The sequence below is a fragment of the Netta rufina genome (genome assembly GCF_964035555.1).
Source record: "Netta rufina genome assembly, chromosome: 2".
Classification (NCBI taxonomy): domain Eukaryota; kingdom Metazoa; phylum Chordata; class Aves; order Anseriformes; family Anatidae; genus Netta; species Netta rufina.
In genome coordinates this window covers 141155004-141180895 of record NC_140124.1, presented here as the reverse complement: position 1 = coordinate 141180895, position 25892 = coordinate 141155004, and positions in this window count along the sequence as shown.

The following is a 25892-nucleotide window of genomic DNA, read 5'->3' as shown; positions in this document are numbered from 1 at the left end:
TGGATGGACCCCATGGTATGGAACCATACTTGAGGAGTTCCTGAAGAGCTTCTGCCTCTGGGCAGCCCCACTAGGCTCAGTTTGGGAAGGACGGCATCCCGTGGGAGGGACCCCATGGGGAGCAGGGGCAGAGAGGGACCGTGAAGGAGCGGTGGAGACAAAGCACCATGGACTGACCACAGCCTCCATTCCCTGTTGCCCTGTGCCAGTTGAGGGGAAGAGGTAGAAAAGAGTGGATGGGGGGAAGGTGTTTTTAGTTTGGTTTTCATTTCTCACTGTTCTAGTCCATTAATAATATGTAATAAATTATATTAACCTCTCTATGCCAAGTTTGTTTTGTCTGTGACGATAATTGTTGAGTGATGTCCCTGTCCTTATCTCTTCCCCTGAGTCCTTTCCATCATATTTTCTCACCCTTTCCCTTTGAGGAGGTGAGTGAGAGAGCAATTGTGGTGGAGCTCAGCTGCCGAGCTGGGTAAAACCTCAACAGTGGCATACCCTATTGTTAATAAGCTAAAGTAGGTTCTGACTATACAGCTATATTCTCTTTACTGATTAGGTATGTAATTATGAGATGTTCTCAGCTAATTATTGAAAAGCTATAACTCTCTGTATTGCTCGAGGAACTCACTGAGCCAAAGCCCAGAGCAATCAAATAAAGATACTGCTAATAAATGTAGCACTAATTCCTTCTTCCACACTTTGAAGATCACTTCCTATCAGCTTTATATCCTGTATGTTGCCAGTCATAATCTCCTTTAGTTTATGGCTCCATAATCGATTTTGAATTAATGTGATCAGTGATCCTCTGCAGGTTGGTCTTCTCACATGTATGTGTCTGCTGCTTATTAGCAGAGGTCTTTATTCAGGACAGGAAGCTGAGAGAGGTTAGTGCTATGCTCAGTTGATTTGAATATAAAACGTTTTGTTCTGACCGTTCATGACATCCTATTCTCTGACTGGAAATCAATGGAGCTTTACTGCTGTGAAATGGGAAGGCTATTGTGACAAATCAGGTCTTTTCAGTGTGCAATTCAATTAAAACAGTACAATGAATTATACATCAACAGTGAACAAGATGTTTGACATGGTCATAGAGCTGCAGATGAGATTTGGTAGGTGACCTACGGGCTCTGATCCTCCCACTCTCATTGCGGATTATGACATCCAGCAGACCTCACTGCTCTCCTTGGATTGGACCCCTGAAAGCCCTCCCTCTGTGTTCATAACTAATATGCGTTATATGTAACAGAATAATGTGTAGGATGAGCAGTTCACTTTTATTATACATGATTGCTTAGTAATAATAGCTAACAACTAAACAAAGCATTTATTACACCTATGAAAGGGTAAAGCTGATAGTAAGGTATTATTTTCTCTCCATATTTCAGCTTTGATATGATAAATATGATTTTTTGCTTGGCATTCCGATTAAATGTCCCATGATGTAACATAGAAACAAAATGCTACCATCTTTGTTTTAATACATGCAGGGCAAATAAATCTGACCCAAGGTCCCACCCTGCTCATTCAAATCTGAAAAACTGTACTGGCACAAAGCACTGAAACTCAAAAGCAGGAGCGCCAAAGGGAGCCTAAGAGTATTAAGTATTAACCCCTGATTAGAGTTTGAAACATGAGACATAAAGCATCATCCAAGGATTTCCAAGGTCTTGTTTACACCAAGATACTTAAATCAGACAGAAGTCTCAGAATTACTGAATAAATCTCTGTCTTGATCACAAGATAGTTCTACTTCTGTACTGCTGCATGGTAACTATTTTTGTATCCTTTTATGGAAAAATAATTTTATATTTAAGTGAAATGATTCAAGGTTTGGAAAAGGTATATTTTTGTCCTTCCAGTTCAGGCAAAAAAATGATACAGTTAATTTTATTCTCACCTGTTCAAAGGCAACTACTTATGTGTGTCAACTGGATTTCACACAATTTGTGATACTTTTATGATAAACAGATGTTAAAAAAAATAGAGTGAATCTTTTGAATATACATGCCCTGTCACCAGTGTAATAGGTCTCTGGACCAGAGGAAGTTGTAGACATTCTTACAGTAAAAGTAATAAATAATATGATATTATCAGTATAAATTGAGGGATAGGAGAATGGAATCCCATAAAACATTATTTTTTTCTTTTATTTTTTTCAGGAGTTTAACATTTCTCCTTCCATAACTGAATTCATAATATATGTTATATAATTTTCTACATCAAATCACTTCTGCAGCAGAATGCCAAGCTATGCTCTTGAAACAAATTGTTTCATAGGGGAACAGTGCTCTCCAGTGATCAAAGAAAGGAACTGTTTTAGTCCTAAAACGGACAGTTGTGGTCTCCTGTATTTTCTAAGCTTCACCTTCTTTTTTCCATGGTTTCCATGGTAGGATTATTTTCTTTGTATAATATTCACATTTTTGCTTCAAGCATTTTTTTCCTTTTCTTAATGAAATATGTCTTACAAGGCTAATTGTTTTATACATATAGAACAACTTGAAATTCCCACAGCTCTATTTTTCTTTAAATCTGGTACAGAAACACAGACGTACGAAAACTGAAAGTATTTGTTGGCTAAATCACATGAGTATTAGAAAAGGTTTATTTGCAAAACTAGTGATCTTTTATTTTTTGTGAAAAATTGTAAACCCATGACTCATTAATCATTAAAGTTACTGGAAGTATCCAGTGTATTATTTTTTTTAATATATATAAATTATATATATATATCTTACCAATATATATATATTAGACATAAATTCCTAGAGAACCTTCAGTTAAAGAGCTACAAAACCTTGTACAAATTTTTGCTAATTGCATACACTTAAAATGTAAGAGAAAAAAACATATAAATCTTTGTTTTCATGTTATTCTTGTTTCTTTGTAAGAGAAATATTAAGAATGTATCCAACTCTTCATGGTTTTATTTCAGTCAACATTTATTCAAGCCAGTAGAGATATGTCAAAAGATTTATCTTACCTAATTTTAGCCATCTGTAAGCTGAATGTCTGGTAATCCCAGGTTCCTGCTATAGTCAAAAGAGAGAGGTAGGTATGTCATCCTTTTCTAACACAGATGAGATGAATTGTCTTCAAGATATGACTGCTAAAGCCCCTGAATATAGAATGAGCTTAGAGTACTAGCATAGATGTCCATTTTGTAGAAAAATGATGAGTAGATGAGAAGAGTCTACATAATAGATAATAGATTCAGATCAACAAAACAACCCATTGAAGGTGAAAATATACTCAGTAAAACCAGATCATGAAGGTCTATTTTGTAAAATGTTGTTTATACAGTGAAATAGAATAGATCTGTTACAAAACTCTTTTTTTTTTTTTTTTTTTTTTTTTATGATCTCTGTTGAGGTGCAGACGTGTCAATATGCATTTATGCATTTACTAACTTGCAGTAGTGATTATGACAATATTATTACCTACAGCCAGGCGGTTCTGCAAAAGCAAGGAAACAGTGATCTGTGCAGAAGTTGTCTTCGGACGACCTTCACTGTCTCTGATCTAGTGATCTAATTCCATTATTTCCATTATATTCCATTATCCTGTTTCCTAGGATCAGAATGCACATGCCATGTCTTCATTAGTGCAGCCAAATAGGGCTGGGTCTGTAGAATGATATACCTGGTGTCAATGCCTCAAAGTCCTTAACATACACATTTCAGAGAGGTTTACTTTGACCTAGTTCATGTCTGACTCTACAAACAAAATGATCTTCTATAAGCAGATTGCGTTAGCTGTACTTTTGTAACACTTTCTCAAGCTTAGCTTTATCCAAACTGAATCCAGTTTGGGTATTACAGTGCAAACTCTCCATTGCAAACTGCTCCGTTATGCAAACTAAAGTGAAGTAAAAGAGAATGATTTTGATTTTTTTCTTAATCAGGATTGAAATACTCATGTGGATACCTCTAATGTTGTATGAGTTTTGTTATACTTCAAGTTGCTGATGAGACATTTGGAAACCATCCAATTTCACAGAATGGTGGTAGTCTCCTTAGTTCATCCAAATGTCTATTCAATTACCTTTTAAGAATCAATATCAAAATACAAGTATAACATCCACTTCCATGTATGTGTATTATGCAACACCTTTGCTTTGCTGAGGATATTTCTATAGAACTGTTACGGTTAGAGAACTTAGGTACATCTGTTTCTTTTCCAACTTCACTTTTTTTAGGATGACTTTGAATCATGAAATATGTTAAAAACAGGCTTTATGATGTGTACCTTTTGAAGCTTATGTGACGATTATTCACATTACAGAGCATAACTAACTGTGCTGATTTTCTGTCTACTCTATGATGTTACATATATCGTCAGCTAGAAATATATGATGAACTTGAAAGCAATCTAAAATGTGCACTGCCAGTTCCACAAACTCTGGGTATATTTTTTACAAAACCCCTTGCTTACTTCTTTCCAAATAAGAAATGTTCCACAATACTCATAAGAATGATATATTGCATCAAGCTTGTGTTCTGCAGATCTGATGCATTTTAGTTGGCAGTAGAAAGTTTCAAATGTCTTTGTTTACATAATAATTCTTGGTGCCTAGAACTCTAGTTAAAAGACTTTGTGTGATCAATCTGCAGACCTAGAAAAGACTTTGTATGACTGATAATATGATGTCATGTTCCTAAACTATTAGTAATGAAGAATGTCTTTTAATTACAACATCAAGATTTTATTTCCAGATATCACAAAAGTTAGCATATAGAAAAAAAAAATGTTGTTTTAGTCACGATTGCACTTATACTTGCATTGTTTACACCCATTTTCTGCTCCAGTTGAACTGCAATAGCCTAGCTACATTTTTACTTTTAAATTGTTAACCTTCTAGAACTGCGGCCACAACCAAGATTTTCATTGAGCACAGTCCTCAGCCCCTGAAACCTTCCATGCTGTATCTAGGTATTGATTAGGGAAATTATCTTTTTGAGTCCACGGCCAAAGATGTTCCAGGGTCCATTCTAAAAACTTAACAAAAAATGCAATAACATGGCAAATACATATATACAAAAACAAACAAACAAACAAACAAACACTTTGAAGAACAAGTACATGATTTCAGGAGTTCTTACCATTTCTGTCATCTCCTTAGGTTTCTAGCAGTAGTCTTTCTCTTTAAACAAAAGACCTAGAACAAGTGTCATAAATCGCACTGGTGGCCCAATCTATTGAGCTGCTTTAAGCTGAGAAATCTTTCTTCCTGAGTATTCAGCTGGTTGAAACCTGTAGATAAACATATCAGAAGTCTGCACAAACTGATTCAGATTTCCCTTCCCTTCCCTTCCCTTCCCTTCCCTTCCCTTCCCTTCCCTTCCCTTCCCTTCCCTTCCCTTCCCTTCCCTTCCCTTCCCTTCCCTTCCCTTCCCTTCCCTTCCCTTCCCTTCCCTTCCCTTCCCTTCCCTTCCCATGTGTAAACTTCCACAGGCAGCTCAATACCACACAACTACTCCCTCACTCTCACCAGGTGGGATGGTGGACAGAATCAGAGAGATAAAAGTGCAAAAACTCGTGGGTTGAGAGAAAGACAATTTTCTGGGTAAAGCAAAAGCCATGTAAACAAGTGAAACAAAGCAGGAATTCATTTGCTGCTTCCCATTGACAGGCAGGTGTTCAGCCACTCCCAGGGAAGCAGGGTTCACCATGCATAATCGTTTCTTGGGAAGACAGAGTTTCTATTCAGTCTGGGCCAGCAGTCCTGGTGACCAGCTTGTGGGGACCCCAGGCTCATTGCTAGCAGGGCAGCACCAGAAGCAGAGAAGTCCTTGGCTCTGTGTAAGCACTGCTCTGCAACAACTAAATCGTTGGTGTGTTATCACCATTATTTTCATCAAAAATCCAAACCACAGCATTGTGTAAGCATCTATGAAGAAAATTATTTCTTTCCCAGTCAAAACCATACACCTTTCTTTGCCTTTGCCTCTTCATCTTTTGTTTCTCTGACTATTCCAATAAGTTTAGTTTAGTCTATTTCATTTCTGCCTTCCTTGCTATAGAGGGGGTTATCACTCTTCATCTCTAAAGTTTGATGATGTGTGTGTATAAAATACTTTTCTCTAAGTAGTGGTTCCAACATCAAAGAAGAGAAAAGTCTTTCTCATTCACAAAGTAGAATAGCAAGAATAAGAACTTAAAACAGTAAGATAAGTTACATCATTTAGCAGTATCTTAGAAGCATGTACCAGAAAAAAAAAAAAGAGAGAGAGAGAGAGAGAGAGAGACAAGAATCCAGACGTGGGTATTCTTTGTAGATTTTATTCCCAGAACTTCTTTGAATTTGCTGATTCCTTTGTAGCATTCTGAAATACTGTTCCTTTGAAGAAAGACACACTAAAGAGATTTCTAGGACCTCTACTGAGTATTTGTAAATCTGCCTCCTTGTTTCCAGTAAGAGATTCATTGCACCTTAAGCATGGTGTATCTTCGTGTTTTTTTGTTGTTGTTGTTTGTTTGTTTGTTTTTTGTTTTCAGTTAAAAAACAAACCAACCAAGCAACAACAACAAAATGGGATTATTATGGATTTTCATTAGTGTTCAGCATCAGTCACTTTGATTTTGTCGCCAGCATAAGAATGTAGTTGTATGTTATCTGCAATTTTCAATCTAAAAATGTTACAGAACAACTAACTTCCCATCTAACATTATGCTGAATTAAAAAGCGAGATGGTTGAATGTTATATTTTCATAAATATATGGTACTGTGATTATATAAAAAAGTCTTACATCAAAAAGAAGAGTAATTATGTTCAAACTGTTTGCAGTATGTTTGTGGTTTTTTTTTGTCATTGTTGTTTGTTTTTATAGAAAAAATAATGAACATGTAGCCTTTGAAAAAATAACATGGATTTGAACAATAAAGTCTGGGGCCAGGGTCCAGGTCCATCCATGTTCTTAGCACTCTTAGTTCTACTTAAATGTAAATTATGAAAATAATCCATTAAAGTCAATAGGTTGCAAGGCTGAGACTCTTTATTCCCCTTAGTTATTTGTGTGGAAGACTGATGGTCTAACCTTGGTAAATTTAGTCTCTTACTCAAAAAGTGGCATCTTAATTTAAAGTGAGTTATTGAAGTGCCCAGGAATATTTCTTAGTACTTACTCGTCAATTTGGTGAGGTCAGAGCTTGTCTTATAAGTCACCATTGACCTCCCATTGCCCTGTGAATCATGTTTGAGGAATCATTTTTGGTAAAATACTAACTTCAGAATTTTTAATCACTTCAATTTTGCCACATTTCTTCCTCAGAAGTCACTCAGTCACCTGATTCATCTCTCTAGGTGAGCTTCTTTCCACTGCCCAATATGCACTGTCATCTCACAACTCTGACATCTCTAACAGCTCAACACTGGGACCATCCTTGTGATATTTTTCTAAGTCTTTAAAGGGCCTGCAGGTAATAATCACCTTTCTGCCTCTCTTCATGCTCTATATCCATACATTTAAGTGGCCTACTTGTCTTTAGCCTAATTCAAGTTAAAAATACTTTCAGTCTTTACTCACGCAGTAAGTGTCCTTCCACATCTTTATTCCTTCCTCCACATTATCCATTTCAATTCATTGTCTGACCTGTAGCTGTCAGCAGTAGTTCTCTTAGCTTTCAAGGCTGATAGTACTTGATAGCTGTTGATAACTGTAACACCTTTTTTTTTTTTTTTTTTTTTTTTTTGATGGTGTTAAGAATTTTTACTCATGCTTCATTGTGGCTGGAAATAGAGAGAATTTTCCTATATTTTTTTTTCTCCCATTCACTCTTCATGTTTGCAATACCACCAAAGTTCTCTGTAATGGGATATTTTTCTATGAATTTTCTGCCTATAGCTCTAAGACTGCTACTGATAAACTATTTGACAGATATAAAAGTCAATAGCACTTTGAAAATTCATTTTCTAATCTTACAGACAGAGCTTACGTAAGTTACATTCCTTGGATACTCTGTATATTGAAAATCACATGACCTGTACTGAAGTTAGAAGTTATCATTCCTTTATATCTTCTTTAGTTTACTGATATATATACCTTTTTTTTTTTTTTTTTTGCATGACAATTCTTTATGCTCTGTGTTTGTATACATTCACTCTGTCCTCTTTATTCTAACAAGTTCAATTTCAGTTCTGTTTTGTTTCTTTTGCTTTTCAGCCATAATATTCATGTTCATATTTTGTTCCAAAGGCTAAAAAAAAATAAGAAATAAAAAAATAAAAAAAATAAAGCTTTAGTTGGAAGATTTTAACAGTAACCCACAGTTATTTTAGAAAGTTTTTACATTTTTAAAACCTGAGGAGAGTTTTTTTAAGGGTAAAATTGAAATATGTATCAGGTTCACTTTTTTTTAAGTACTTCAGCACTTGCAATATCAAATTCCATTGTCTTGCAATTAGACTGAGTTGCTGAAATGCCTGCAGCAAATTTAAGAATGCAGCACGGGCTCCCAAGTCACTTAGTGAGTATCTGTACTGCAGATGAACTATTCAGGCCCTGAAAGCTGCACGAAGATCTAGTGAGGCTCATTTACTCCCCATCTGTTAAAGTAGCCTTTGTAGATCACCATGCAGATACAGCTAGACTGTTTATACTGGTTCGTGTTCGCATTACAATCTGAAGGGCAGGTGACTCTGTCTGTAATAGATTAGAATAGATGCAATAGTCAAAGCAACTTAGAAGAATATTCTGAACAAATTCTTACTTCTCACAGTGAAGGGGTGATGTTTTGAAAGAGTCAAGAGCTAAATGTTCTTTGACAGAAGCAATTCTCTTTGTGCACACATAATTTTCACAAGAAATGAAATTCACTGATGAGCAGTCTTTGATTTCTGCAGCACTTGAATCCCATAATTTGGAGACCATTCATGGCAGTGTATACAATGCTGAACTATGGTTTTAATGTTTTAAATATCCTTTTATGTAATTGGAGGAAGAAATATTCCTACTGACTCCCAAAATATCGTATTGCTATGCCAGCAGTGGAGCTAATGAAACCTGATTTCTTATATATTTTCAGTCATATTTTCTTAATGTCACTCACATCACCCCAGTAAAGCTAACTGCTCCTCACCAGATGATCCCTTATGAAATACACACAAAAGAAGAGGAAAACATGTACTAGTTTTGAACTAAATGCATACGAGATGGCTGTCTGCTACCAAAGAGAACATCTAAAGGCTGATTTCGCTCTCCCTTGCTCTCAAGAGAGGTACTAATTTGGGTCTTTCTCCTTTAGTCAGCCAGCCTTTCAGTAAACTTATAGGAACATAATTATCTTAAAGAATTCTACTCACCTCTCAAATGAGTCTAAAATTAACAAGTGTATTTCAAAATTTTAAAAGGGGGATTGACATGCAAATTAAGTAGAAGAGAGCTCAGATTAACCTCATTTCATTAGCAAAATATGCTATATTTTCCATTCATATTAATGGTCATTGGGAATTCTCCTGAGCATAAATAGTCTAAAATGTTGCAGTAGATTGCACCCATCATATTCTCAGTTTACGAGGAATTAATACTAAGTTTATCTACTAAGTGTTATAACTTTACAACAAATAAATAAATAAATAAATAAATGACCCTGTTCCAGTATGTGCTCAATTTCTCTTCTCTTTTTATTGAGCTCCTGAATAAGTTATTCATCTGCAGTTCCCAAAGTGCAATATTTTCCTGCCAACAGAACAACAATAGTACAAGAACAGTCTTTTTTCCCTGTTCTTTTACCTAAAAGCTCTTTATATGTTTTATTTATATTTTTGTCATCCTAAGCAACACAAAATCTAGCATTCATTATGTGCATTTCCAAACAGGAAACTGAAGAGGCAGTTCCCAGAAGCCCCTGTGTTAACATTTAAAACTTGAAAAGCCGTAGATATAACAGGGACTATTGGGAGCTTCCTCTTGTTCTGTTGAGAGAAATATGATGAACCTTTGGCTGAAAGTTCTCAAGTTCTCTAATAGAAAAAAAAAATGTTCAGAAAGGAAAAGAAAAAAAAAAAAAAAACAACATGCCACATATTAGTATGGAGTATTTCACATTTAGTGTCTCCTAGTCATTGTAGGACTAGTGTCTCCTAGTCCTTTAGCCATCCGGGATTTCTAAGGGCAGTAAAGAAAAACCTTTGGGTAAAAGAATTCCCTGTTTACAGAAATATGGCATTGTATGACATGTATCACAGAGAACTAGATGACATTGGTATAAAACCATGATTTTTCCATTAAGTATACAGTTTAATCAGAATTTTCTTCAGGATTGTGGCCATTTTAGCAGCATGTGAGAATATTGCCCTTTTTTTTTAATTTCTCAGGTGGCTGAGGATACTGAAATGTACCACCTCAACAAGTTGTTTGTTGTTGTTTTTCTTAATCACTTATTAATTTAATTTCAGCCTTTCTGTTGTTTTTAATATTTAACTTTTTCTTTGATATTATCATCAAGATTGAGTAATTTGATATTCTCAAAATCAGTTGATGTATGCTTTCAAAATAATATTATTTTTGTAAGATCATATTCCTTAAAACCATTTCATGAAAAACTGCTACCTTTTGTGTCTTCTTTCAGCAAGCTGAGCTTTGGAATGTAGAAATTCCCATAAGGAACATTTTTTGTTGTTGTTTCGACAAATTCTAGGTATGAATATCTGTGATTCTCTTCCAGTGGGAAGTGACAGACAGGTACAACAACCAGGACATTATTTTTATAGAAAGGAATAAAGACTACGATGAGTACTCCAGGAAAAAGAAGGGTACTAGCATGACTCTGAAAATAGCAGAATGAAAGTACATGGGTCAAATTGATGGGGGAAGTGGGTGGAAAGGAAAGAAATGGAGACACTGGGTTGCAAGCAGACAGAAATGAAGAAATTCATTTTCACATGGAGAAAAAAAGTTGAAATGTGAGAAAACTGAAGTTGAGCCTAAAAAAAAAAAAAAAAGATCAACTTGGCTGGCAGAAGGAGAGAACATGATGTGGAAGGCACAACAAATAATTACTAGAAAAAAATAAAAGGGGGGGGTTGAGAAGGGACACGTCAAAGTGCCCTGGAAAATGTTGATTTACACATAGCACTAGCTAAACCGAGCACGGACTTTTATAGAAGCCTTACTGCAGGAAAGGTAGTTCTGCAACTTAAATGAAGCTTTTGCAATAGGCTTAGATGTAGAGGTCAAGCAGTAATGTACTTTTCTCCACTATCAGCATTTTTCACAAGTGCAGTTAGTTAATTTGCTGGGAGGTTGCCCTCACCACTATGAGTTCAAATAGCAAATATGCTGCAGACATTTTATTTTACACACTTTTTCAGACTAACTTGAAAATAGCCACGTGCAGGACTGCTAATTGTAAATGCTGTAATGATAACCGTCACTCAAGGTCACAGTGTGTTCTTGAGCAAGCTGGCTGTGATATATCCACAATGAGGTAAAGAATGTGACGAATTTTTCTCCAAAATAATTATTATTAGAACATGGTAATTTGTTAAGATCAAACCAGAATGGGACCCTTCCAGCCCAGATTTACCCCGTATAAATAAGGTCTTAACTAAACTCCCTGAGTTTACTTTTCTTTAAAATTCTCTGTGCAACCAGTGGAGTTCAGTTGATTTTTGGTCTTGCTGTGGTGCTTGTATTTTTCATTACATTTGAAAGGTAACCAAAGGCTCCTCAGCTGGTGATGGGACACTTCTGCGTCCAATTTAGGTGAGCAGAAGCTCTGACTTCCCCTCCAGTTTCAGTTGAAATTGGTCATATAATCATATAAGACTAATTCCTATAAACACATGAGCTATCAAAAGAACTTTATTAAGAATTGAAGATGATCACATTTATTTCAGAACATAGCTTGAAGCAGAGTCCATCAGAAGACATGTCTATTAATAATCTGATGTACCACAAAGCTAGTTTCTTTTAAAACAGTCATGTGGTTCTTGAAGTCTTATGTCTTTTCTTTCTTTTTCTAAGATATTCTTCCATATTCACAAGATTTGTAGTAGATAGATAAAGACGCATCTACATTTAAGCACTCTGTACTTGGAGTTTGAAAAAATTCTTCAAAAGTCAGAGTAATTTTATTCGTTAATGATGAACACCGGGAAGTGTTTGATTCACTCTTTCTGATAAAAGTATTTTCTTTATCTTTGTAGATATATAAGGATATAATATTCTATTTTTGGATCACTAAGGAACTAGAATGTCTCAAAATGATGAGAAAATGATAGGGATACGATTTTTACCATTCAAATGGATGAATATACACTGAGTCTCAGATTTACCTAATGAAATAAACAGTCTAGATTTCCTTGAATGATAAAGGCATTGTACAAGATTCTCCAAGGAGGAGCTTTATTCAGAGGAGTACTTTAATCTAGTTTTGGTTAAAGCTCTTTTCTGCCTGGAGGACGTCTGGTTTATTAGCTTGTGAGGTGAGAATTAGCATTTGTGAATCACTGATCTAAATTTGTATCTATTCAGATGAAGGCTAAAGCTGTTCTGCATGAAATCTTTATTGAAATTAAGCCTTACTACATACATAAATTGTAAAAATATTTACTAGTTAGTATGGGTAAGTTCAAAACTACAATACATTTTAAAATAAAAAAAAAGATCCTGTGAGTGGAATAAGGGCTTGGGAGGCAGGTATTTTCCTGGGATATTGGAGAGACCAGAGGGTCTGTGGGCTTGTTACTGCACGGGCCAGGAGGTCCCAGACAGCTCCTCAGTAAACCATGGGGCTTGGTGGTTGACTGAGACCTTCCTGTGCCTGTGTGTCTGAGCACAAAGCAGGGGGACCAGGCCTTCTGGGGCCAGCTGCAGTGGAAATCCAAGACCATAAGTTACTGGAGGGATCCATAATGTAATATTAGGTTGTGAAGTCATGTAACATGGCTCATGTAACATCCTGGTCATGGTCACATGAGGTCTGAGATACATGTATCTGTACTCTTATGCAAAGCTATCTATGTACTAGATTTTTCTGCTTCCACTCAGTTTGTCAAGAATTGTTTCTAACTATTGTAATGGTTCCAGTTCAAGATCTAGACTTTTCTTCCATGTTGCACAACTTCTGTATTCTTCTTTGCATACAGAATAAAGAAGCAAATTCCCCCTAAGAGAAGACTGTACTGATGCTTCTAAAGAATGCCAATCTTTCCCATTCCTCCTCCATTCTCATCTACCATAAACCTCAAAATATTCTTCATAGATCTCCAAACATACCCACCTTCTACCATCCTCAGTCATAAAGGAAACATTCTGTGGGGGTTAAAGGATTCCTAGGTATTTGCAGAGAAACATTTTACATAGAAGTATCTAACACAGCTATGGAGAAACATGTAAATTGTTACTTAAAGCAACGTAAAATATGGCAATATGTCAGAAAAGTTATTCAGCTTTTGAAGCTTGAACTCCATTAAGCCTATGAAAGGGATGCTAAAGGAGAAAACATTTTAACTTGCTTATCCTGTACAGTGGTTGTAGCTATGCTTGACAACTGGCTTTTGGGTACTGCATTATCATAGCAGTGCAGACACTGGGCTGCTTAAAGCCCTGTTTATCTTAATGCCACTATTATTTCTCTCAGTAGAAAGAACAAAATACATTTTGAAATGTGGATAAAACTATTTTTCATTTAAAATCAGTGATAGCTAAAACATATACATCCATTATAGAATAGAAATTAAGTAACAGTGTACAGCACTTGACAGCATTGCTCAAGTAGTTGAGAAGAAGCAGTCTGAGTAATTTGCTACTTTACATCTTGTCATCATGCCAAAAGTAACTCTCACATCCTGCATGCTGCTGACTTTACTTTGAGAATACATATTTCATTTTATCTGACATGGTCATCTCTCATAGATTGTCATAGTCTGTGTGTCTCCTTTTCTGAGTAACAATCCTCTACCCCCTACTGTCATCACTCTCTACTCCCACCAATGTCCAATTAAGATTATCTTGTCTGAATGCTTCCTTTCACCCCTACAAAATTCAAAATAAGCTACTTCTAAACTGAAAGACGTGTGTTCACAGAAGAATATAATTAAATCCTTTAATAATAAACCCTTTATTTAAGTCAGTGCAATTTCTTATAAAGACAAGACCTGCAGTTCACAATTTGAAGAGTCTTAGTAATTACTCTTTGCAGAAAAACCGCTGTGCCCACACGAAGTCTTCTCCAAGGCAGAAGCATATGCAAAGATTTAGCCTGATCAGTAGTTTGATATGTAAAGTACTGTACATGTAAATGTACATGGACCACACTTGAATCAGGGATTGATTCACTGAATTTGCTTCTACATCAGCTAAGCTTTAATGTGATTTTTCAGGGTATGGTGTTCTTGAAAGTGCTGCATTCAGATAATGAACTTTTATTAGAGAGGAGAAATATTAACAAAAAAAAGATAAAGTGAGATTTTATCTGACTTTTCTAATCTTAATAATCTCAGGTCTTTTAAGCAACTTTTACCTGCACACACTTTCTGCAATTTCCCTTGCACATAGGATTATTCCTTGGCTCCAGCCCTACTCAGATCTGCAGTCTTATTTTCCCTGGTAGATAGATGTTACATTCTACTCCAGAAGATACTAGTCCACTTTGACAGACACCACGGTATTTCTGTATGAAGTTTGCTGACTGCTGTATGATTCTCTTGGGTGAAATGAGATATATAGACATAAAACATCAAACAGAATATTTGCACCTGAAAAGAGCTTTGATAATTTTTCATGGTGAATGCCCTAACTTCTGTTGCCAAAATCTTCCTCATGAGGCATGCTTATATATTCCATACAGTGTTTCCAATATTCTTTTTAATACTTCAGAAACATCTACACTAGTAAATGAACAATGCCAAGACAGAGTTGGATACCGAAAGGCTATCATCTGTAATATTGTTGTTATAGTGTTTTCTGGCATGCTTTTAGCTTAGGCAAATTATCCCTCTTTCCAAAGAATTTGCAGGCGCAGTTTGTGAATTAGCGTATTCAAGGTCCACTCAGGTGCTTAAACCTGAGTTTAAAGGCAAAATGGACCAAAATGTCAAGGATATCCAGTAGGACTGGTACAAATGGCTCAGGGCCAATGGGACATGCTTTGTCCGTCTGGACCAGCAACTGGGAGTCAGGAAGAATAGCTAAGCAAGTAGGCATCTGTGCTCTGGCGACTGCATCAAAATCCATTTATCTTTCCATGTGTACTGCTTTCTGTGATAGTCAAATAAATTAGGTTAAACACATGAGTTAAGAGTAACTGGTCTGTGTTCTTTCATTTTCCATATAATTTCCAGATATCTATCCAGGACATTTTCCCTCTCAATAGGCTGCGGAACAAACAAAAGAATGCACATGACACCAAGAGGGATGGTTGATACTAATCGGGCTATATAAATGTATTATATGGCCCATAGAAAAAAAAAATGCTATCTATTTGACCTTCAGCATACTACTGATCAAACTTCAGAATACAGAGCCCAGAATACAGGTAAATTTATGCTTCACAGTTCCAACAAAGGTTTTTGCCCCTTTTCTTCTAGGTTCAAATCTCAGTTAGAGAATATGGTAACTGTATCAAAGGCACTGAACAATGAGCAGAAAGAATTTGAACTTTTCTTACTATTTTCCTAAATTTTTAATGTTCAAACTCCAGTGTCAGTAATGGTGGAGTGAAAGTGAGCATATGAGAAAAAGCTACAAAGGCAGATATTTGGTGTTGAAAATAAATGTGGAAAAGATATATATATGTGAAAGCCTCATTTTGCAGAAGAAAAAACTTTTAACACAGTCATTCACTTCTAATTATTCTCCAGTAATAAGTTGAATAGAATAATAAAAGTTAGTATAATTTCCTGTTCTTCAGGAATACCAAGTAGAAAGGATCACTCACTATTTGCATACTGTTGAAGTTAATGCCATTTTCAAGCTTTTCTGAATAAAATAAAAAGTTAAACATAAATATAATTGAAGACATAATTGACATTTGCAGTTTTCTCATCATGCTTTAAAGTCAGAACCCAAACAAGTAGTGCAGTGCAGACCAGTAATGGAAACCAGAAACAACCAGCAGCCCAGTGACTGCCACAACCACAGCTCACAACTCATCTCCCAGCAGTATGATACAGATGGATAAAGCTACAATTTGAGCCCAAGCAGCCAGCATTACAAGAGCTTGTAGATGCTCTTGGGGCCTATTTCCTAGAATATGTGTCATAAAAGAGAGAAAAAATAAGTGTATAACAATAGTCAGAAAACAGGTTACAGCATATTTTTGAAGCTGGAAAAATTAAAAAAAAAAAAATGCATTTTTGAAATTATTCATATGATGTTTCCATGGGTTGATCCAGTGAGATTTCTCCCTAGATTGCTCCAATGAAACCCTGCCACAATTATTAATAATTAGAAGTGCCATACTGCAAGCACTCAGGAAATCATTTTTTTTCCTGTCTAAGCCCTCTCTACCTAAGGACAGGCAGCCACTTCCTCCTAAGTGGGCTGAATATTGATCACCACTTTTTGGAGCACTGTGAAAGTCAGAATACTCTATGAGAGCATAGGGAAGTACATGGAAGCAGCCGTAATGAGCCAGCTAGATGTTCCTTCACTGATGAAGTCAAGGAAGTTTACAGCTCATAACCTGGAGCTGTAGGGTACCTTGCAGCTGTATTCACTCCAGGACAATCTCATATAATGAACAGTTTTGTGAGATGTTATTTTACATTACAATTACTGTGAAATGAAAGTGGTCCCCTAATATCTTTGATTGAATGTAATTGTTTGAGAAAGGAATGTAGAAGCTATGATACAGCTGTAATGGCCTAAACGTTCTGCAGGGCACCACTGACAAATGAAGCACTCAAAAGTTTGAATTAAACTATTTCTGTGATTTAAATACCAAATTATGAAAATGCCAAGTTACATTTCTGGGTTCTGCCAGATTAACTCAAGGAAAAATGCAAAGAAAGGAAACGCTTCAGATCAGTCTCCTGACAGAAACTGAAAATGAAAGAGCCTTAACAAGTATGACGGGGTAAACTCAGCAATTTTAAAACTGATAGTAAGAAAGCTGGAAAAATTCTCTAGGGGGATCCAATTTATTCTCATAGACATGACAAATTTAGGCTGAAGAGTTCTGCTAATGGAGGGTAGTTAGAAAGTGGAAATCACTTCATTCCCATGAGGGGAAAAAAAATAAAATTAAAAAAAAATAAAAACTACCTTCAGAAATGAAAAGGGCTAAGCAAGCACTGAAGAAAGCAGGCCAGCCCAGAGTTATTTAATAACAGACAGGATGTTGCAAAACTCTTTGGAAGCTAGTTTTTTCCAAAATTATCTGTCGTAGAGTTTAAATATCCTTCTAAATCATTTAAGAAATGTGAGAGCTATCTCATCCTGCTGCAAAAACAAAAACTATCAGTGAAAGAAAAACAAAAGGACTCTTATCTGTAATAAGTTTCATTTTCACAAGAAAATACTCTTAAAAGCCAGAATAGTTGGCTTTGAAAATTCTTTTCCACTTAACCATCATACATTCAGCTTTCTCAAACCAGAGAGGAAAAAGGAACCAACTTGAGTCCTAGTTCAAGAGAATTTATCTTTGAAGTTATGATCAAAATATTTATTGTTTAGCTCAGCTCCCATCAACCCCAAAATTGGAGGTTGCACTGCAACCACTGGAGACAGAAAATTGAACATAAAAATGACTATTATAGAAAACTGTTCTAAAATATTCCAATGAAAAATGGTGATTATCTGATAGAACTATGCCTACAGTAATGTACTCTGTGCATGTATATAGAATTCAGTTTTCCTAGCATCTGTTCTGCTGCCCAGCCTGCAGAAATTCACACTCCAGTAATTTGCAGCGTATTGGTACCGCTAAGTCCCCCCCAGATGTCAGGTAGAATACGAAGAATACAAAGAAATGTTTATGCCATTTCATTGACATCACTTTTTAGAATTTAGAACAGAATTTAGAACAGATTAAATCTGTTCTAAAATTTACCTCTAACATTAAATATTTTAAGATTTTTAAATCAAGCAGTGAGCTATAGAAAACTGAATCTAGGTTACAAAGACATGTTTTGACACTCACATATCTCACAGTAGGGATCAATGGGGAAACAAAAACTGATTCTAGGCATAAGAAAAGAAATGATTGGATTAAGTATAAGGCTGACAGAAGTAACAAAATTACTTCATTGGCTTTTCTTGCTGAAAGTGTTTTTCAGTTCCTACTACTGTGGTCATGAAATGGATATCAGGGAACGCAGGATAGCAGCTATTGTGAGATGGTGTGATCTGCCATGAACAGGAAAAAGGGACTATCCTTATACTTCTTAGAGTAATATCAGCAAAAAGCCTATCTCCCGAAAGCCATCTTCTGCACCATATCCAAACACCCTAAACTTTCATTCCGTATGATGGGACTGACAGGGGTCAGGTTGCTCCTCTTCATTGTAGCATTGCAAAACTCAGTTTTGTCTGTAACTCTGAGAAGCCTTGAGCTGGTTCTGGAAGACAACAGTGAAAGAAGCTATACATGTTATTTCAACATCACTTTACTCAGAAATAATGTCACCAGAGATGCCTCAGACTCATGGAAAAGTAGACATAGTGTCTTAGCTTCAGCCATTTGGGAAATGCATTAAATGAAATGCAAACAACTTCATGAGGAAAAGAAGCTACCTTAAGACCATTTCTAGTTTAGACTCCTTGCTATAAGACTCTAAACTTTAGTACCTGTAACAAATACTAAAAATATGCGCTAGATTACTGTGTGATTTAAGCATGGAGTCAGTTACAAGAAAAAACTGCCTATTACCAGCAGCTTTGAAAGTCCGGATGTGTGTTTAAAATATGTATGAAGGTGCATACTCTTGGTTATGTGTTCTCCTAAATGTTTATTATCCTTCTGAGGTACAAAAAAAATGCATTTTTTTAAGGTACAATCAATGAGACAATCCCACATGTGTTTCCACCAGGGCTTCAGTTTGATGTCCCCCTCAATCCATAGTCCTATTAACCACTGGTCTTATTTAGTACTTAGTTTTTGGGCTATTAATACATAAACCCAGAGAGAGAGGACTCTTAATCCATAAATCCATATATAGCTGAATTTATGATACACCTAATCCATCTGTCCCTACAGCCAACATATTTATTAGCCTAGAAAAGTTACTTGAAAGGTTTGTATCATACACAAAAATCTCCTCTGAAAATGATTTCTGTCAAACATACACAGCACCGGTCATACTCCCCCATTGCAAACTCAGAGCAAGAAACATTACTTAAAGTTGTTCAACATCTAAGATAAAGTCATGGTAATAACAAAAGTCTTTAGTTATGACTAATCTTCTGGTAGATTTAGAATCCCAAAACATCTATTGGAAGCTTTTCTTCATGGTTCAATGGTAACAGTAATGGGAAAAAAAAAAAAAAAAAAAAAAAAAAAAAAAAAGAGTACCTTGCAGGAAGGACAAATCCCCATGACTACTAAAGTTCTTACAGAATCCTCTCCTCTTCCCAGCCTCCAGCCTCCATACCTCCAGCATAGAGATATAAAGATATAAAGACCTTGAGGCTCACAGAAATTTCAAGAAATCATTCAAGCCAAAAACATTGAACAACAAGACATTTTTTCTTTAGTATTATTAGTTTCTTTCTTAATCCATTCTAAAGAGCTGGAAAGTTTTCCTCAGTATGAAACCTTTACTGTCTTTGTTTTAAATTCAATTACCTGTCCCCAACAGTCATGAATAAGAGTCAAAGATCATTGTTTTAATAATTGTGTTTAATGCATTGGAATATTATAGTTGCATTCCTTCACAAATTTTCTCTTGCCTAGATTAAACTACTAAGCTGCATCATTTTTTTTTCACAGCTTATATATTCTATAGCAATTCTTGTTCTTCCAGATTGTCAAAGTTGTTTCTAAGATGTTAAAACATGGTATGCAAAAACTGGACACGGCATTTCAAGTGATATTTTCCTAGTTCTTCCATTTTTCACACATCAGCTCTCCTGTCAATACTTACCTGAAGCAGATAAACTATTTTTTTTTATTTTTTTAAAGGAGCCCTGCTGACATATTCAGTTGGCATTTCACTGAAAATCTTATACCCTTCAGAGCTGACATCTCACTAGTCATTTTTCTTTCCTAAACTTACAGCTTAAATATAGTATTAATTTCACACAGATCTGAGCTGATCTGTACTACACAGCACATTTATGTCATGACAAACCTTTCACTTTTTACTTTAAATACACATGGCTGTAATTAAAATTATAGTTTCATGCCCTAGACAATTCCCTACATAGTGGAAAACTGGATGATGCTACTGTAAGCTTCGGACATGGAAGTAGTTAGGTTGTAGGTTTGACCAAGTACAGCAGGTCTTACAATCTTGTGTGCCTAGTGTTTAGTCATTTTCAGGGTAAGCAAGTACATATTTTAAGCAGAATGATAAAATTAAGTGTGATAGGACACTATATCATAATATACATGTATATATCCCTTTTGATAGTCTGTGCCTAATTATAATCTTCCTCATGGACCTGACCCATCCCCATTAACTGCTACTTATCTTTTATTATATATAAATTCTTGTAGCATGTGAAAGACTAGTTGGGTGGACAGGAATTCCAGCACGCATGAAAATAACAGACAAAGACAAACCAAAATAACAAGACAAACAAACCTTTCCATAGATGCAAGGTGAATAAAGTGTGGGAAAAAAAAAAAAAAAAAAAAAAAAAAAACAGATGCAGAATGGAAATACCTGGAACTAAGTAAGGTATATCTAAAATCTCCCTGGGATGCCAAATTTTTAGGCCATTTGACACGTTTACTTCATAAACAGTTATCGTTTGGCTCTGCATGACCTTCTGAGAAACCTGTGTGTCTCCCAATAGCTCTTTGGGGAAGCTAAGTGGAAGCAGGAGTTCAGCAATGTGAACACCCAATAAGAAAAGTGGTCAGAGCAACAGGTGGGTATCAGCAACATGAAACACCCAACCACTGTCAATACGATTTGAAATATCACTAACTGCTTATCTGAGCTCTGAAAGCAATCTTAATGGACTCAACTGAAATAAATAGGATTCTTCTGAGTATTTATGCCATGTAACATCAGACTCAGATGCAACATTGGAATATCATACATAGTGTGTGCAGAACGCAGGTGCCACTGGACAAAATTTCAGTGCTGCAACCAAAATTTTGGTGCAACTCTTGATGTACATTTAATTGTATACTTCTTCATATATGAATGAGCAAATTAAGATCTGTGTTCTGCACACTTTGGTGAATTCATGCTAACTAAACCTGATGATTTTCAAGTGCCTGGAAATGGTCTCCAGGACTAGCCGTTCATTCACGTTCCCAAGGATTGAGGTGAGGTTGACCAGCCTGTAGTTGCCTGGGTCCCCCTTCTTGCCCTTTTTAAAGATAGGAGTGGTATATGCTTTCCTCCAGTCTTTGGGCACTTCTCCCAGTTGCCATGATCAAGCAAAGATAATAGAATGGCCTCACAATCACATTTGCCAGGTACCTCAGCACTTGTGGGTGCATTCCAACAAAGCCTGCGAACATGTGAATGTCCAGTTTGCTCAAGTATTACCTGACCTTATCCTCTTCCACCAAAGATACATCTTCCTTGCTCCAGCCTTTCAGCCTAGCCTCTGGGACCTGGGATTCCTGAAGGTTAGTCTTGCAAGTAAAGACTAAGGCATTCAGTACCTCAACCTTTTCACTCTCAGGTATCCAAGTCTCCTGTTTCTTTCAGGAGAGGGACCATGTTTTCCATAGCCTTCTTTCAGTCACTGAGGTACTCATAGAAGCCCTTCTTCCTGTCTTGCATATCCTTGGTCAGATTCATTTCTATCTAGGCTTTAGCTTTCCTGACTTGATACCTGGCTTCTTGGACAATGTGCTCTTGAAGCAAAGAAAGTCAGTGTCATCCTGGTCTGCATTAGGTGAAGTATCACCAGCAGGTCAAGAGAGGTTATCCTTCACTCTACTCAGCACTGCTGAAGCTACACCTGTAGTGCTGTGTCCACTTTTGGGCTACCCTGTGCTGGAAAGATATGTACATACTGGAGAGAGTCTGACAAAGGGTCAAGAAGGTAATTAAGGGACTGGAGCATATCTCCTATGAGAAAAGTACCCTGAGCTGGTGGAAGGGGATGGGGAGCAGGATGTGGCCCTCACTATCCACGAAGAACTGGTTGGTGACCTGCTACGGCACTTGGATGTGCACAAATCGATGGGGCCGGATGGGATCCACCCAAGGGTACTGAGAGAACTGGCAGAGGAGCTGGCCAAGCCACTATCCATCATTTATCAACAGTCCTGGCTATCGGGGGAGGTCCCAGTTGACTGGCAGCTAGCAAATGTGACACCCATCTACAAGAAGGGCCGGAGGGCAGACCCAGGAAACTACAGCCCTGTCAGTTTGACCTCAGTGCCAGGGAAGCTCATGGAGCAGATTGTCTTGAGAGTCATCATGTGGCACTTACAGGGCAAGCAGGTGATCAGTCCCAGTCTGCATGGGTTTATGAAAGGCAGATCCTGCTTGACGAACCTGATCTCCTTCTATGACAAAGTGACACGCTGGGTGGACAAGGGAAAGGCTGTGGATGTGGTCTACCTTGACTTCAGCAAGGCTTTTGACACCGTCTCCCACAGCATTCTCCTCAAGAAACTGGCTGCTCTTGGCTTGGACTGGCGCACGCTTCGTTGGGTTAGAAACTGGCTGGATAGCCGGGCCCAAAGAGTCGTGGTAAATGGAGTCAAGTCCAGTTGGAAGCCAGTTGGATCTGGATAGGCTGCACCGATGGGCTGAGGTCAACTGCATGAAGTTTAACAAGGCCAAGTGCCACGTCCTTCACCTGGGGCGCAATAACCCCAAGCAGAGCTACAGGCTGGGAGATGAGTGGTTGGAGAGCTGCCAGGCAGAGAAGGACCTGGGAGTGATGGTTGATAGTTGGCTGAATATGAGCCAGCAGTGTGCTCAGGTGGCCAAAAAGGCCAACAGCATCCTGGCTTGTATAAGAAGCAGTGTGACCAGCAGGGCTAGGGAGGTGATCGTCCCCCTGTACTCGGCTCTGGTGAGGCCACACCTCGAGTACTGTGTTCAGTTTTGGGCCCCTCGCTACAAGAAGGACATCGAGGTGCTTGAGCAGGTCCAGAGAAGGGTGACCAAGCTGGTGAGGGGCCTGGAGAACAAGTCCTACGAGGAGCGGCTGAGGGAGCTGGGCTTGTTCAGCCTGGAGAAGAGGAGGCTCAGGGGCGACCTTATTGCTCTTTACAGATACCTTAAAGGAGGCTGTAGTGAGGTGGGGGTTGGTCTGTTCTCCCACATGCCTGGTGACAGGATGAGGGGGAATGGGCTAAAGTTGTGCCAGGGGAGTTTTAGGTTAGATGTTAGGAAGAACTTCTTTACCGAAAGGGTTGTTAGACATTGGAACAGGCTGCCCAGGGAAGTGGTGGAGTCACCATCCCTGGAAGTCTTTAAAAGACGTTTAGATGTAGAGCTTAGGGATATGGTTTAGTGGGGACTGTTAGTGTTAGGTCAGAGGTTGGACTCGATGATCTTGCGGTCTCTTCCAACCTAGAAATTCTGTGATTCTGTGATTCTGTGAAAAGGATCTGGGACTATTCAGCTTAGAGAGGACTTAGGGGATTTCAACAATTTGGACAAATACCTGAAGGGAGGGTGCTAGGATGATCAGGTCAGGCTCTTTTCAGTGGTGCCCAGTAACAGACAGGAGAAGATATAATAGGCACAAATTTAAACACAAACAGTTCCCTCTGAACATCAGGAAGTACTTCATTACTGACTGATCACTGGCACGGATTGTCCAGAGAAGTTGTGGAGTCTTGCTCCTGAGAGATCTTTGAAAGGTATCTGGACATGGTCCTGGGCAACCTGCTCTGGGTGTCTCTGCTTAAGTGGATGACCTCCAGAGGTCCCTTCCAACCTAAACAATTTTGTGATTCTGTGAAAACTAATTCTGTATCTAGGAACAATCTTTATTGTTTTTAATACAGATGTCATTCTTTTACATTGCAAAGGTACTCTCTATCTTCAGAACTTCTTTGAAAGCAACCTCCAGATAATCTGAGATTGATTGATCATATTTTTTTCTGAGAAACAAATTCTACCCTGTGCTAATGAAATATCACTTGGGGTGAATTGCATCAGCTGCATTTACTTCTATGGATTAAAAGCTCTCCTACCTCTCACATAAAAAACGGCAAGAGAAATTTATTGGCACTCATTGAAATTATTATGAATTCCATAGAAACAGGAAAAGGATAGATTACTCTCTGTATGAGTGTAATACACAAGGCATAACTGGCTTGTGATACACAGGAAACCAAGCAACAGCCTAACATTTTTGTCTTTTAGATACCTAAAGTTACGTTAAAGTAAAGTTTCATCTTTAATTCCACCCAGTGTCATCTCACAATAGTGCATACAGAAGAAAAAAATCCATTATTCAAATTCTACGTCCACCCATTTAATATGTAATTATTATAAATGGCATTCATATAAAACTGCAGACAGGTAAAAAAATTGTGAAACATTAAGGCAATAAATGATCAAGTAAAGGGGCAGTGAGAGAGAAATGTCATATATTCAATCAAGCCAGTGGGAAATTGCTATACTTTGAGAAGCATGTTAACTAAAATAAGATACACAAAGCCTCAAGGAAAAGTATAGAACATTATTTTTTCTCTTCTTTTCCTAAAATAGGAACAGTGGTTGTTTGTTTTCGGTTGGTTGCTTGCTTGCTAGCTTGCTTGCTTTGTTTGTTTGTTTTCTGAACAGATAAAAAAGGTGTACTTAAAATTAATCCAGGGCATTTGGTATTATCCTGTGGAGAACTACAACTAGAGCGCATCCATTTTTACAGGTATTTTATTAGCAGGCATAGCTGCATTGAAAAAATATCTTTTAAGACTTCTGCACAGAGACCACTTTATGCAGATTGCTGCTGCCCAGTCTACTTCTTGCAGCCTGAGAAGACATTTATAATGTCAAGTGGTGAATGCCTCACTAATTATGCAATGATATGTTAGGCATGTGTTAGGCCCTTCTGGCTGCTGCTTTAGAGACTGCATCTGATATGGTGTTGATAACAGTTAGCCTAGTGGAGGGAATCTGAGCATCAGGGAGTCTATTTAATCATAGCTTAGAATCAGACCAGGCCTAGTCTTTGCTGTTAGGGTGAAAGGTACATACAAAACAACAACAACAACAAGAGATAAAGTACTGAACATCCTCACAAATGAATACTGAGTTTTGTCTAAGGAAAAGAGAGGCATGATTTTGTCCTGAGTTTCCACATTCTAGAAACGGAGTGTCAAAAAGAAATTGTAGTTGTGATGAAAAGTGTCTCACCAAGACAAAGTGGAAGATGGCTCCCTTCCTTCATCACCAAAAAAATAAAAATAAATAAAATAAATCATTAAATCATTACGCACTAGGCCCAAGCTTCAGTGAACTCAGTTTTCACTTACTGTGGTGGGTTTTGCATGCGATCTCCTGCACTCAGGTACTCTGGATATATCTTTGAATTAATCTGCTCTCCTTTCTGCCACTTGACAGAAGGGCTATTTCACTTTTAGAGGTTATTATCCCAGCTGTGTTGAGGTGTATTAGGAGCCCAGAGAGTGGATTCTGATTGTTTCATAGAATCATAGAATCATAGAATATCCTGAGTTGGAAGGGACCCTTAAGGATCATCAAGTCCAACTCTTGACACCGCACAGGTCTACCCAAAAGTTCAGACCATGTGACTAAGTGCACAGTCCAATCTCTTCTTAAATTCAGACAGGCTCGGTGCAGTGACCACTTCCCTGGGGAGCCTGTTCCAGTGTGCAA